The sequence below is a fragment of the Mya arenaria genome, chromosome 10 (genome assembly GCF_026914265.1).
Source record: "Mya arenaria isolate MELC-2E11 chromosome 10, ASM2691426v1".
NCBI classification, from domain to species: Eukaryota; Metazoa; Mollusca; class Bivalvia; order Myida; family Myidae; genus Mya; species Mya arenaria.
In genome coordinates, this window is record NC_069131.1 from 19,066,210 (window position 1) to 19,078,164 (window position 11,955).

An 11,955-nucleotide genomic window follows, 5' to 3' on the forward strand; every position below is an offset into this window, starting at 1 on the left:
GACGGTGTAAGGAAGTTTGTTGTACATGTACGTGTTAATCCTAAAGACATCCTTAGGAATACGCATTTCCGGCATATCAAATACAAAAGTTGCCTATAGATTTGTAAGGACCTCGTACGAAATGGATCGTGTTTTAAGTATTCAGTAAACGTAAGGTCAACGAGCGAAAGGTAAAATATCTTAAAGGCGACTATAAATTAATTGCTAATGTTTCATCCCCATCCGGCACCTCTTTTTCCCAGCGCTCCTTACATCTTAGTGACTCTTATAAAAATGTTGAACAAGAGTCTGTATTTGCGTATCGGTCTGGTACGGTCATGAAACGGGGATTATTCATACATACGATGTCGATGTATAACATTCACATGTAGAAAAGGAATACCGTTACAATTGTGTTTGTGGTTAGTCTAGAAACATATGCTTATAGTACCTTTTTTTAAAAAAGAGCATGAACACATATTTAACGGTGAAAAAGTCATTTAAGAAAAATATGTCATCCCCGCCCCAATTTTTAAAAAATGTGGATGGAAATCTAGGAATTTGTTTACATTGGCCTAGTATCAAGAAATGTAATCGTGTGTTTAATGAGTGTTAGGAATGGAATTTAAACAAACATTCATTAAAATGTCCAGTCACATTATTTGTATCATTAAATTCCAAAATAAGGGAATCGCAAATCGATCCTACGATAAAAAGGCCCAAATGTTTCTACCCGGCATTATTATTTAACACGACTTCTCCATCTTGTTTCAGTTGAACTCTAGGCACTTGGACATCAATGTTCCCCAAATTGATTTCATTTAACCGCATATGCATAACTCTATTTGCAAACAAACGTTGTATCAATCTTTACGAAGCCTGGGACTCGATGTTTTGATATTTCTAAAATGTATCTTTAACTTAGAGGCCAGTTCATAAATTGCCAATTTTTTACTTGAAAATAATAATTTTCAATACCAACTTTTCCCCGAATAGATGAAGGTTACACGGTACTATAGCAATTTCGCATATGTTTTTCAATCTCCTCGCAGTAATCTCCCTTGGCGAGCAGCGACATAGGGAGTTTTGAAAAATAACAGTACGCTTAATTATTTGTTTTGCAAATTTCAAAAGAATAAAGTTCAGATTATTCCCCCATTATGTATAGCTTTTTTACCCGCGTTCAATTTACAGTCATGTGTGTTCACAAAAATAAATACAATAGTTTGAGTATTATCAATAATACTGTTCTTCGTATATATGTATACTTAACATGTTATCATTGAAGTAAATAACATATTTTGTTTGGTGATCATCATGCATGTTTTTGCTTCTGTTTTTTATCGCGCCGAGTTGATGCTATGCATCAATTGTTTCGTGTTAGTTTTATATTTTTGACGTCCTCACTTCTATATAAAATGTAAGTGATTTTATGTCCGTCATAAGATATATTTCATATATATGAGAAGAAAAATATAGGCTTCTCTTATTTACTTATCGGACCATTAAATTTATGGATCCAGTCTTTGTATCAGCTGAATATTTTCAAGATGCAAGTAAATAAATTGAATAATTGTTTTTAAACGGGTTATCAGTTCCGTTTAATCAACTGATGGACCGGAACTCTAGCGGTATCAATAGTATTTCGCTTAACGTTGAGCTTGATCTTAACTTTTCGGATCACCTCGGCCATTGTCCACTTAATCCAACCGCGGATGTTTGCCGGAACATCAGAAGAAGTAGTTCGTAAAAATTAAAAAAATAGTATGAACAAACTTTAGTATTTAACACGTATTTTGAATTACTAAATTTAAATTGATTGCTAATGAAGTTTAGTATTGCATAAATGATTAAAATTCCCGTGAGTAAAGTAATTATTTTCAACTGCTGGATTGAAAATACTACGCATTCTAATTGAAGTGTATTTAAATATAAAGATATCTGACATTGTAAACCGGCCATCTATATCCGAGGTTGTTTTGATTGAAAATGTCCGAGGTGTTCCGACTGGGTCTTTACTTAATGCCCGTAAGCACTGTTTCAGAGTTCCAATACGAAGCATTAATCAGGTTACTGGTATGAAGATGGGGAAGAAATATTACTGTTCATTTTAACATAATAGGCCACAACTTAAAGGTGGTTACAATGAGTATTACTTAAATTTAAACTTCTTCTTCGCTTCATTGATATATTTGCATTTTTTTAAAAAACTGCAATGGCTATATGCCCTGCTGGGAAAGTATAAATGCAGACACGCATTACTTAAACAATACTCCGACTTCAATATTTTTGTAGAAAATTGTAAATTTTCGTAAATGGATCTTATTGGTGTGATCAATTCTTTAATACTCAAACAAAATGTATCGAAATGTATGATTATATGAAACTAGCTCTAATGTTTTGAAACATGACAGCGCTTAATCGAGTTCGCAGAGGCGGACGTCGACGCCGGATTATATTGGCCGGTCGTGTCTACAATGATACGCATCCGACACAAACGTACATAAAATTATGAAATTTGTACAAACATATACATACTACAAAATACAGGTGTCATTGCAAATAGAGTGCGAGCTATAAACAAATCATGGTATAACAATGTAGTGATTATCACACTCATAGTTCATACAATATTGCTGCACGTCTGCTCTTGCAGCGGCTCGTCTGCTTCATCCCCATACAAAACTTCCGGTTTGGAATTATAGCTGATGCAGTCTCTTAATATGGAGTTTGTGGTCGGGTATCATGGTTTCGGTCTGCTCCCTCTGGGGAACTTCCGGTTTGCTATCACAGATGCTTATGCATCCCAATACGGAGCTTCCGGTCCGTAAAAGTGGTGTTTGTGTGCCATCTATACGGATCCTATGGGAAGATTCGCGTGCATCTTCCGGTATGGTATCACACCATCGCTGATCATGACGCGCATTTCCTGGTTCTGGTATCACGGGTTTTGCAGTATCACAAAATGCAACGTCCGGTTTCATATAGTGTATTCCTATAATTTTCAATGTGCTACGCCCAGATTGATGTCGTGTATTCTCTTGAATCACTGCACACAATTTTCAGTGTGGTGTCGCGGTTACTGATGGTTACCAGCACATCATCGCCTGAAATGATTCGCATCTGCATTTTCTGTATAACATTATCGCTGATCCTGACGCGCATATTCAGGACTGGTATCACGGGTTCTGTAGGATCACAAAACGCAACTTCCGGTTTATTTTAGTGAATTCCAATGATTTACAACGTGCTACGCCTAGACTGGTTTCGCGGATACTCTTGAATCACTGCACGCAACTTCCGGTGAAGTGTCGAGGATGCAGATAACACCCAGCACAACATCGTCTAAAATGGAACAATATGGTTTAGGACAAATAATGTATTTTTTAGTGTTGTGTCGAAGATCGATTATAATCCACAATTAATCGGAAAGGCCTTTATCGGCGACAATCGACATTGAAATTTGAACAATCGATTATAAAAACAAGTACCCGATACCGACTTATTTTCTTTTTCTGGATGAAATGTCAAGGTTTTACTATGTTAAGTTATCTAGTCATGTTAATGATTTTTGAAAGAAAGTGTCAACAACTTAATCTCCCTTAACGACATGTTCATGAAGTTAGCGGCCTGGCGGCGCGAAAATAGCGGCCTAGCGGCAAAACGACGTGAAGTTAGCAGCCTAGTGGCCTAGCGGCCTAGCGGCGTGACGTTGCCGGCGTAGTGGCCTAACGACTTTTTCATTTCTTTATTTCAAAGTAATTTTTATTGCGTTTTATTGTAAAACAATGATAAATCAAAGTTCTTTATTCATGCATCAACATAGCGGCCTTAAATTGTTTTCTATTCAGAGAAATTTTCTACACGTTCCCTTCTAAAACAATGACGAATTTAATGTTTTAATGCAAAAATTATCACTCTGAAGCGATTATCATTATTTTTTATTCAAACAATACGATCAAGCAGTCAGTTATTTCACTTCACGCCTATCTTTACGTTTATTTGACGCCGGTACTAAGACTTAATAATATCATAGTATCATACTACCTTCAATCTCCTTAAAGGAGCTTAATTATGATTTACAAACAGTTGGGGCATTTGAGTCAGTATGGGATCAGACATATAACCACGGTTATATTTATGGGGATGTTAAACATTTAACCTCATGCATGGCCTACATTGGTTTACCATGACATACAAGCATGGTATATATTTATCATATAACCAACAAGTGCGCCATCTGGATTATACAGAAAAGGTATTTAGCATAAAGTCGCGAAACCTTGATGATTTACAAAACATTATCAATTGTCAAACATAACTTAAGTTTGAAACCTTTTATAGTTTTAATCAATATCGTATTGTTTCTTTGTAGAATACGCAGGCATCATATATATCAGCAGAGTGTCATTTTTTTTCAAACGACCAAACGCAAATTAAATGTGATTAAAGCTGCACTCTCACAGATTGACAGTTTTGACATTTTCCTAGCTCTTGTTTCAGAATAAGCCGATGTTGGTGCCAAAGCCTTCAATTTATTTATATAAAAAAAGTCACAGTAGAACAGATCTGAATCGTTTGGAAAACTGTTGAATTTATATTTTTCTTAAAGCGCCAGTAACGCCTTTAGCCATAAAACATCTATTCTCGAAGGTAATTTTGAAAAACTGTCATCTGAACTTTTGCCACCAATTTGTATCGCTGGTTTCCAGATATTTACGCAAAAGTTGGCACATTCCAAGACAAAAAATAAAAAAAGTAGTCAAAACGCTCCATCTGTGAGAGTTCAGCTTTAAGATATACACAGTAACAATGTTAACGTTTGTACTGAAATGGAACTAATTAGACTTGATGTTGCACTTTCTTCGATCATGAAAATAACAGCATAGAAATATGGCGATACAATGTTGAAGATAAACGATAGCCGACGGTCAGCGACAAAGAGAGAACTTCGTATTTATAAAGCGTTTTATGATAAACCTATTTCATATTTCTTAGTCGAATTTCCGTCAATACACAATCAGTGATCTAAAAACCTTTCTGAAATATTATAGCCGTGATCCACTAAGGTCAAAATACTTACGCTTATGTTATGTTGTCATTGCTCGCAGCCTGAAAGAAGTGTATTCCCGGCTTCTTCGTCATGAACAAATAATCTGCCCGCCATCATTGTCTCCGTAAACCCTCAATCATCTCCCTACACGGATACAGGGATCTGAGCGGAAAAAAAATCAAAACTAACATCCATACACCATAAATATCATTTGGCATATGACAACACGTGTAACCGCCGTTCCCAGTAGACAAAGGTTACACACAAGTCAATGTTGGTTAAAATTTGGCACATATTGCTAGGGGCAAATTGGAAACCGTATCAGACACGATCTGCAGAAAAAACAAAACGTACAGTTACAAGTTTAATATCCAGTTCAAGCCCAGTTTTCAATATTGACAGGTCGATCAAAGTATTTAGAGTTTTAAATTTTGGTTCAATCTTAGTTGGTCATTGAATACGACACCACTGATGTACATTTATATCTAAATACGACCCCACTGATGTACATTTCTATCTGAATACAACCCATCTGATGTACATTTCTATCTGAATACGACCCCACTGATGTATATATCTATCTGAATACGACCCAACTGATGTACATTTCTATCTAAATACGACACCACTGATGTACATTTCTATCTGAATATGACCCCACTGATGTACATTTCTATCTAAATACGACCCCACTGATGTACATTTCTATCTAAATACGACCCCACTGATGTACATTTCTATCTAAATACGACCCCACTAATGTACATTTCTATCTAAATACGACCCCACTGATGTACATTTCTATCTAAATACGACACCACTGATGTATATTTCTATCTAAATACGACCCAACTGACGTACATGTCTATCTGAATACGACCTCACTGATGTACATTCATATCTGAATACGACCCCACTGATGTACACTTCTATCTGAATACGACTCACTCCACTGATGTACATTTCTATCTGAACACGACCCCACTGATGAACATTTCTATCTGAATACGACACCACTGATGTAAATTTCTATTTGAATACGACCGCACTGATGTACATTTCTATCTGAATACGACCCCTCTGATGTACATTTCTATCTAAATACGAACCAACTGACGTACATGTCTATCTGAATACGACCTCACTGATGTACATTCATATCTGAATACGACCCCACTGATGTACACTTCTATCTGAATACGACTCACTCCACTGATGTACATTTCTATCTGAATACGACCCCACTGATGAACATTTATATCTGAATACGACACCACTGATATACATTTCTATTTCAATACGACCGCACTGATGTACATTTCTATCTGAATACGACCCCTCTGATGTACATTTCTATCTGAATACGACACCACTGATGTACATTTCTATCTGAATACGAAACCACTGATGTACATTTCTATCTGAATACGACACCACTGATGTACATTTCTATCTGAATACGACACCACTGACGTACATTTCTATCTGAATACGACTCCACTGATGAACATGTCTATCTGAATACGACACCACTGATGTACATGTCTATCTGAATACGACACCACTGATGTACATTTCTATCTGAATACGACACAACTGATGTACATTTCTATCTGAATACGACCCCTCTGATGTACATTTCTATCTGTAAACGATTCCACTGTTGTTCAGTTCTATCTGAATACGACCCCACTGATGTACATTTCTATCTGAATACGACCCCACTGTTGTACATTTCTATCTGAATACGACACCACTGATGTACATTTCTATCTGCATACGACACCACTGATGTACATTTCTATCTGAATACGACCCCACTGATGTACATTTCTATCTGAATACGACTCCACTGATGTACATGTCTATCTGAATACGACACCACTTATGTACATGTCTATCTGAATACGACTCCACTGATGTACATGTCTATCTGAATACGACACCACTGATGTACATGTCTATCTGAATACGACACCACTGATGTACATGTCTATCTGAATATGACACCACTGATGTACATGTCTATCTGAATACGACACCACTGATGTACATTTCTATCCAAATACGACCCCACTGATGTATATTTCTATCTGAATACGACCCCACTGATGTACATTTCTATCTGAATACGATTCCACTGATGTACATGTCTATCTAAATACGACACCACTGATGTACATGTCTATCTGAACACGACACCACTGATGTACATTTCTATCTGAATACGACACCACTGATGTACAATACTATCTGAATACGACACCACTGATATACATTTCTATCTGAATACGACACCACTGTTGTACATTTCTATCTGAATACGACCCCACTGATGTACATTTCTATCTGAATACGACACCACAGATGTATACAGTTCTATCTGAATACGACCCCACTGATGTACATTACTATCTGAATACGACACCACTAATATACATTTCTATCTGAATACGACACCACTGATGTACATTTCTATCTGAATACGACACCACTGTTGTACATTTCTATCTGAATACGACCCCACTGATGTACATTTCTATCTGAATACGACACCACAGATGTACATTTCTATCTGAATACGACCCCACTGATATACAGTTCTATCTGAATACGACCCCACTGATGTACATTACTATCTGAATACGACACCACTGATATACATTTCTATCTAAATACGACACCACTGATGTACATTTCTATCTGAATACGACACCACTAATATACATTTCTATCTGAATACGACACCACTGATGTACATTTCTATCTAAATACGACTTCACTGATGTAACGTCTATCTGAACACGACACCACTGATGTACATTTCTATCTGAATACGACCCTTCTGTTGTATATTTCTAAATGAATACGACCCCACTGATGTACATTTCTATCTAAATACGACACCACAGATGTACATTTCTATCTGAATACGACCCCACTGATATACAGTTCTATCTGAATACGACCCCACTGATGTACATTAATATCTGAACACGACACCACTGATATACATTTCTATCTAAATACGACACCACTGATGTACATTTCTATCTGAATACGACACCACTAATGTACATTTCTATCTGAATACGACACCACTGATGTACATTTCTATCTAAATACGACTTCACTGATGTAACGTCTATCTGAACACGACACCACTGATGTACATTTCTATCTGAATACGACACCACTGATGTACATTTCTATCTGAATACGACCCCACTGATATACATGTCTATCTAAGTACGACTCCACTGATGTACATTTCTATCTGAATACGACACCACTGATGTACATGTCTATCTGAATACGACACCACTGATGTACATGTCTATCTGAACACGACACCACTGATGTACATTTCTATCTGAATACGACCCCACTGATATACATGTCTATCTAAGTACGACTCCACTGATGTACATTTCTATCTGAATACGACACCACTGATGTACATATATATCTGAATACGACACCACTGATATACATGTCTATCTTAATACGACACCACTGATGTACATTTCTATCTGAATACGACACCACTGATGTACATGTCTATCTAAATACGACTCCACTGATGTACATGTCTATCTGAACACGACACCACTGATGTACATGTCTATATGAATACGACACCACTGATGTACATTTCTATCCAAATACGACCCCACTGATGTACATGTCTATCTGAACACGACACCACTGATGTACATGTCTATCTGAACACGACACCACTGATGTACATTTCTATCTGAATACGACCCCACTGATGTATATTTTTATCTGAATACGACCCCACTGATGTACATTTCTATCTGAATACGACCCCACTGATGTATATTTCTATCTGAATACGACACCACTGTTGTATATTTCTATCTGAATACGACCCCACTGATGTACATTTCTATCTGAATACGACCCCACTGATGTACATTTCTATCTGATTACGACCCCACTGATGTACATTTCTATCTGAATACGACACCACTGTTGTACATTTCTATCTGAATACGACACCACTGATGTACATTACTATCTGAATACGACACCACTGATGTACATTTTTATCTGAATACGACCCCACTGATGTATATTTCTATCTGAATACGACCCCACTGATGTACATTTCTATCTGATTACGACCCCACTGATGTACATTTCTATCTGAATACGACCCCACTGATGTACATTTCTATCTGAATATGACCCCACTGATGTACATTTCTATCTGAATACGACCCCACTGATGTACATTTCTATCTGAATACGACCCCACTGATGTACATTTCTATCTGATTACGACCCCACTGATGTACATTTCTATCTGAATACGACCACACTGATGTACATTTCTATCTGAATACGACCCCACTGATGTACATTTCTATCTGAATACGACACCACTGATGTACATTTCTATCGTTTCTTTTTTTAGGAACGGTTTCCGCTAACATCAGTATTCTTAAAGTGACCCTGCATTTTATGATAGTTTATGTTTTGATATGGTGGACATTTGCTGTCACGAGATGTCAATGATAACTCGTTTGAAATGACAAGGCTGGGACGAACAGACAAGAGTTGTAAACTAATGCAGTATTAGCCAAAGTCTGACTAACTGATTCATCGTTTAAGCCTTGTTTATTTAGCATAGTGCTACTTTTAAATAACTGACATTTTCTTTAAATGAATGCAAGAACGAGATCCCTGATATGGGACAATTATATACATGGCGATCTACGAAAATACAGTTGCTAACTAATGTTGCAACAAAAATTGGATTTACTGAATTTTCGCTTAATCTTAATATACCCTACCGCAATTGCTTAATGATCTAGATCTGATAAGCGCTTGCAGAGGCAGCCCCGTTCATGAAGGTCCCTCTAAGCCACCGAGGTCCCTGTCGCTACCAGCACATAGAGTTCAGAGAATATTCGGCTCAGATTTCTAGAAGGCGTCGAGCGCGTGTCCACCAAGGTTGAGCATCGAGGTATTCTACTTACAAGAACACCTGAACAAGCGCTACCAAATATAGACAACTGTACCATCGGTAGAGTGATCATGATTGTAATGTAATTAAATTCATAATGATGATTTAGCCATTGTTTTAGCATAATACCATTTATTTAACACGAAATGTCCACCTATACCTTATTTATCATTCATAATTTGAGAAAAAGAGAAATAAATTTCAACAGCAAAAACATGCTTTATAAATTGTTCACAATTGAAATCCACAAACTTAACAACCGTATTATGTTCTAAACATATTGTACCATAAAGGAAGCACAAGCTTGTATACAACTTACATAAAAAAATCAATAGTGAAACAGTACATAATTATATTATACAACTTAGCTTTTTTCTTTTTCGTCTTCGTCCGATAACATGCCAAACCGTCGGTACTAAATGTATTAGAAGCGTGTGTAATGTCACTGAAAAAATGGTACAGACCGTTCAATCCCTAACGTATGGAGCACCTTTCAGATGTACCGTATTCAAAGCCCAATCACTTACACTATGTTATTACTAAATTGAAAGAAAAACATGATTTGTGATTCGCACATTGGTTAAAATCGTTCACCATTGAATGAATGTGGTGATAATTGCCAAACAGTGTGCTACATGCGTACACATTTATTTTTTTAATTTAACAATGTATCTGCGGCTATGCATATAATATGTTCGTATTTGTATAAACCCGTCAAGTATTGTAACGTATTTAATTTGATTAAAACCGATTAACCCATGAAAACAGCCCACAGCCATGGTTACAAACAGTCTCAAAATTGAGTTCATATCAAAGTGTCCAAACTGATAATTTCCCTTCTAGTTGAATATTGGTGAAAACATTTGCTGTGTTAGATAACTATTTGACATTGTACCATAAGTTTGATTTTGTAAAGCGAGAGGATTTTTAAATGAGATGATTCAATACACAATTTGAAATGGTTTCTTGTCAGAATGTTAATAAGTGATTGTTTGAAGATCTAATCTGTATATTAAATGGAGAAATTGTTAATAAATTTATAAGAAAAGAAATATGTACATTTCCCAAACGATATGTTAATTATTCTTTTATAACAAAGATGTTTAGTTTGTGGAATGCTGGTATTAATCCTGAAAGCCGGCCCGCCGTATGTTGAAATGCATATCTACCAGTACAAGAAATATATTTCCATTATATGTGTATACGTGTGTGTGTGTTAAATGTATGTATGTGTGTTTGTGTTTGTGCATGTGTGTTTGCGTGTGCGTGCGTTTGCGTGGGTGTGTTTGTGTGTGTGTGTGTGTGTGTGTGTGTGCGTGTGAGCGTGCGTGCGTGCGTGCGTGCGTGCGTGCGTGCGCGTGCGCGTGCGTGTGCGTGTGTGTGTGTGTGTGCGAAAAAAAGGGTTTTATACACAACATAGAAATTTTTAAGCATATATATATGTTTTTGATGAATTATGATATATGTTGAAAAATAAATGAGAAAAAAATATGGCTATTAAAATATTTAGATAAGGGGTTGAAAAGCCTTCAATATAAGTGTTGGAAAGTCTAACCAAGCAGGAGTTGAAGAGTCTTTGATAATTGAAATTAAAAAGTATCCTTTTTGATAAGGGTTTTAACGATCTTGGGGTTGAAAGTCTGACAGCCACGGTTGTCGTGTGTAATAACAGTTTCGTGTTTGTTTGTTTCTTGTTCCAATTGATTATTCTCTCAGCGGCGGATCCGTGGTCTAGTGGTAGTACACTTGATTGTCAATCCAGGGGTCGCAATTTCAATTCCCAACTGAACCACTAAAAAAAACTAATCGTCCGGGAGGGACGTTAAATGGGAGTCCCGTGTTACAGTGCCATACACTGGTGTACGTTGAATAACCAGGTAGCTCTAACCAGGGTTTATTATGTCTGTGCACTATGCTCCGAAAACCT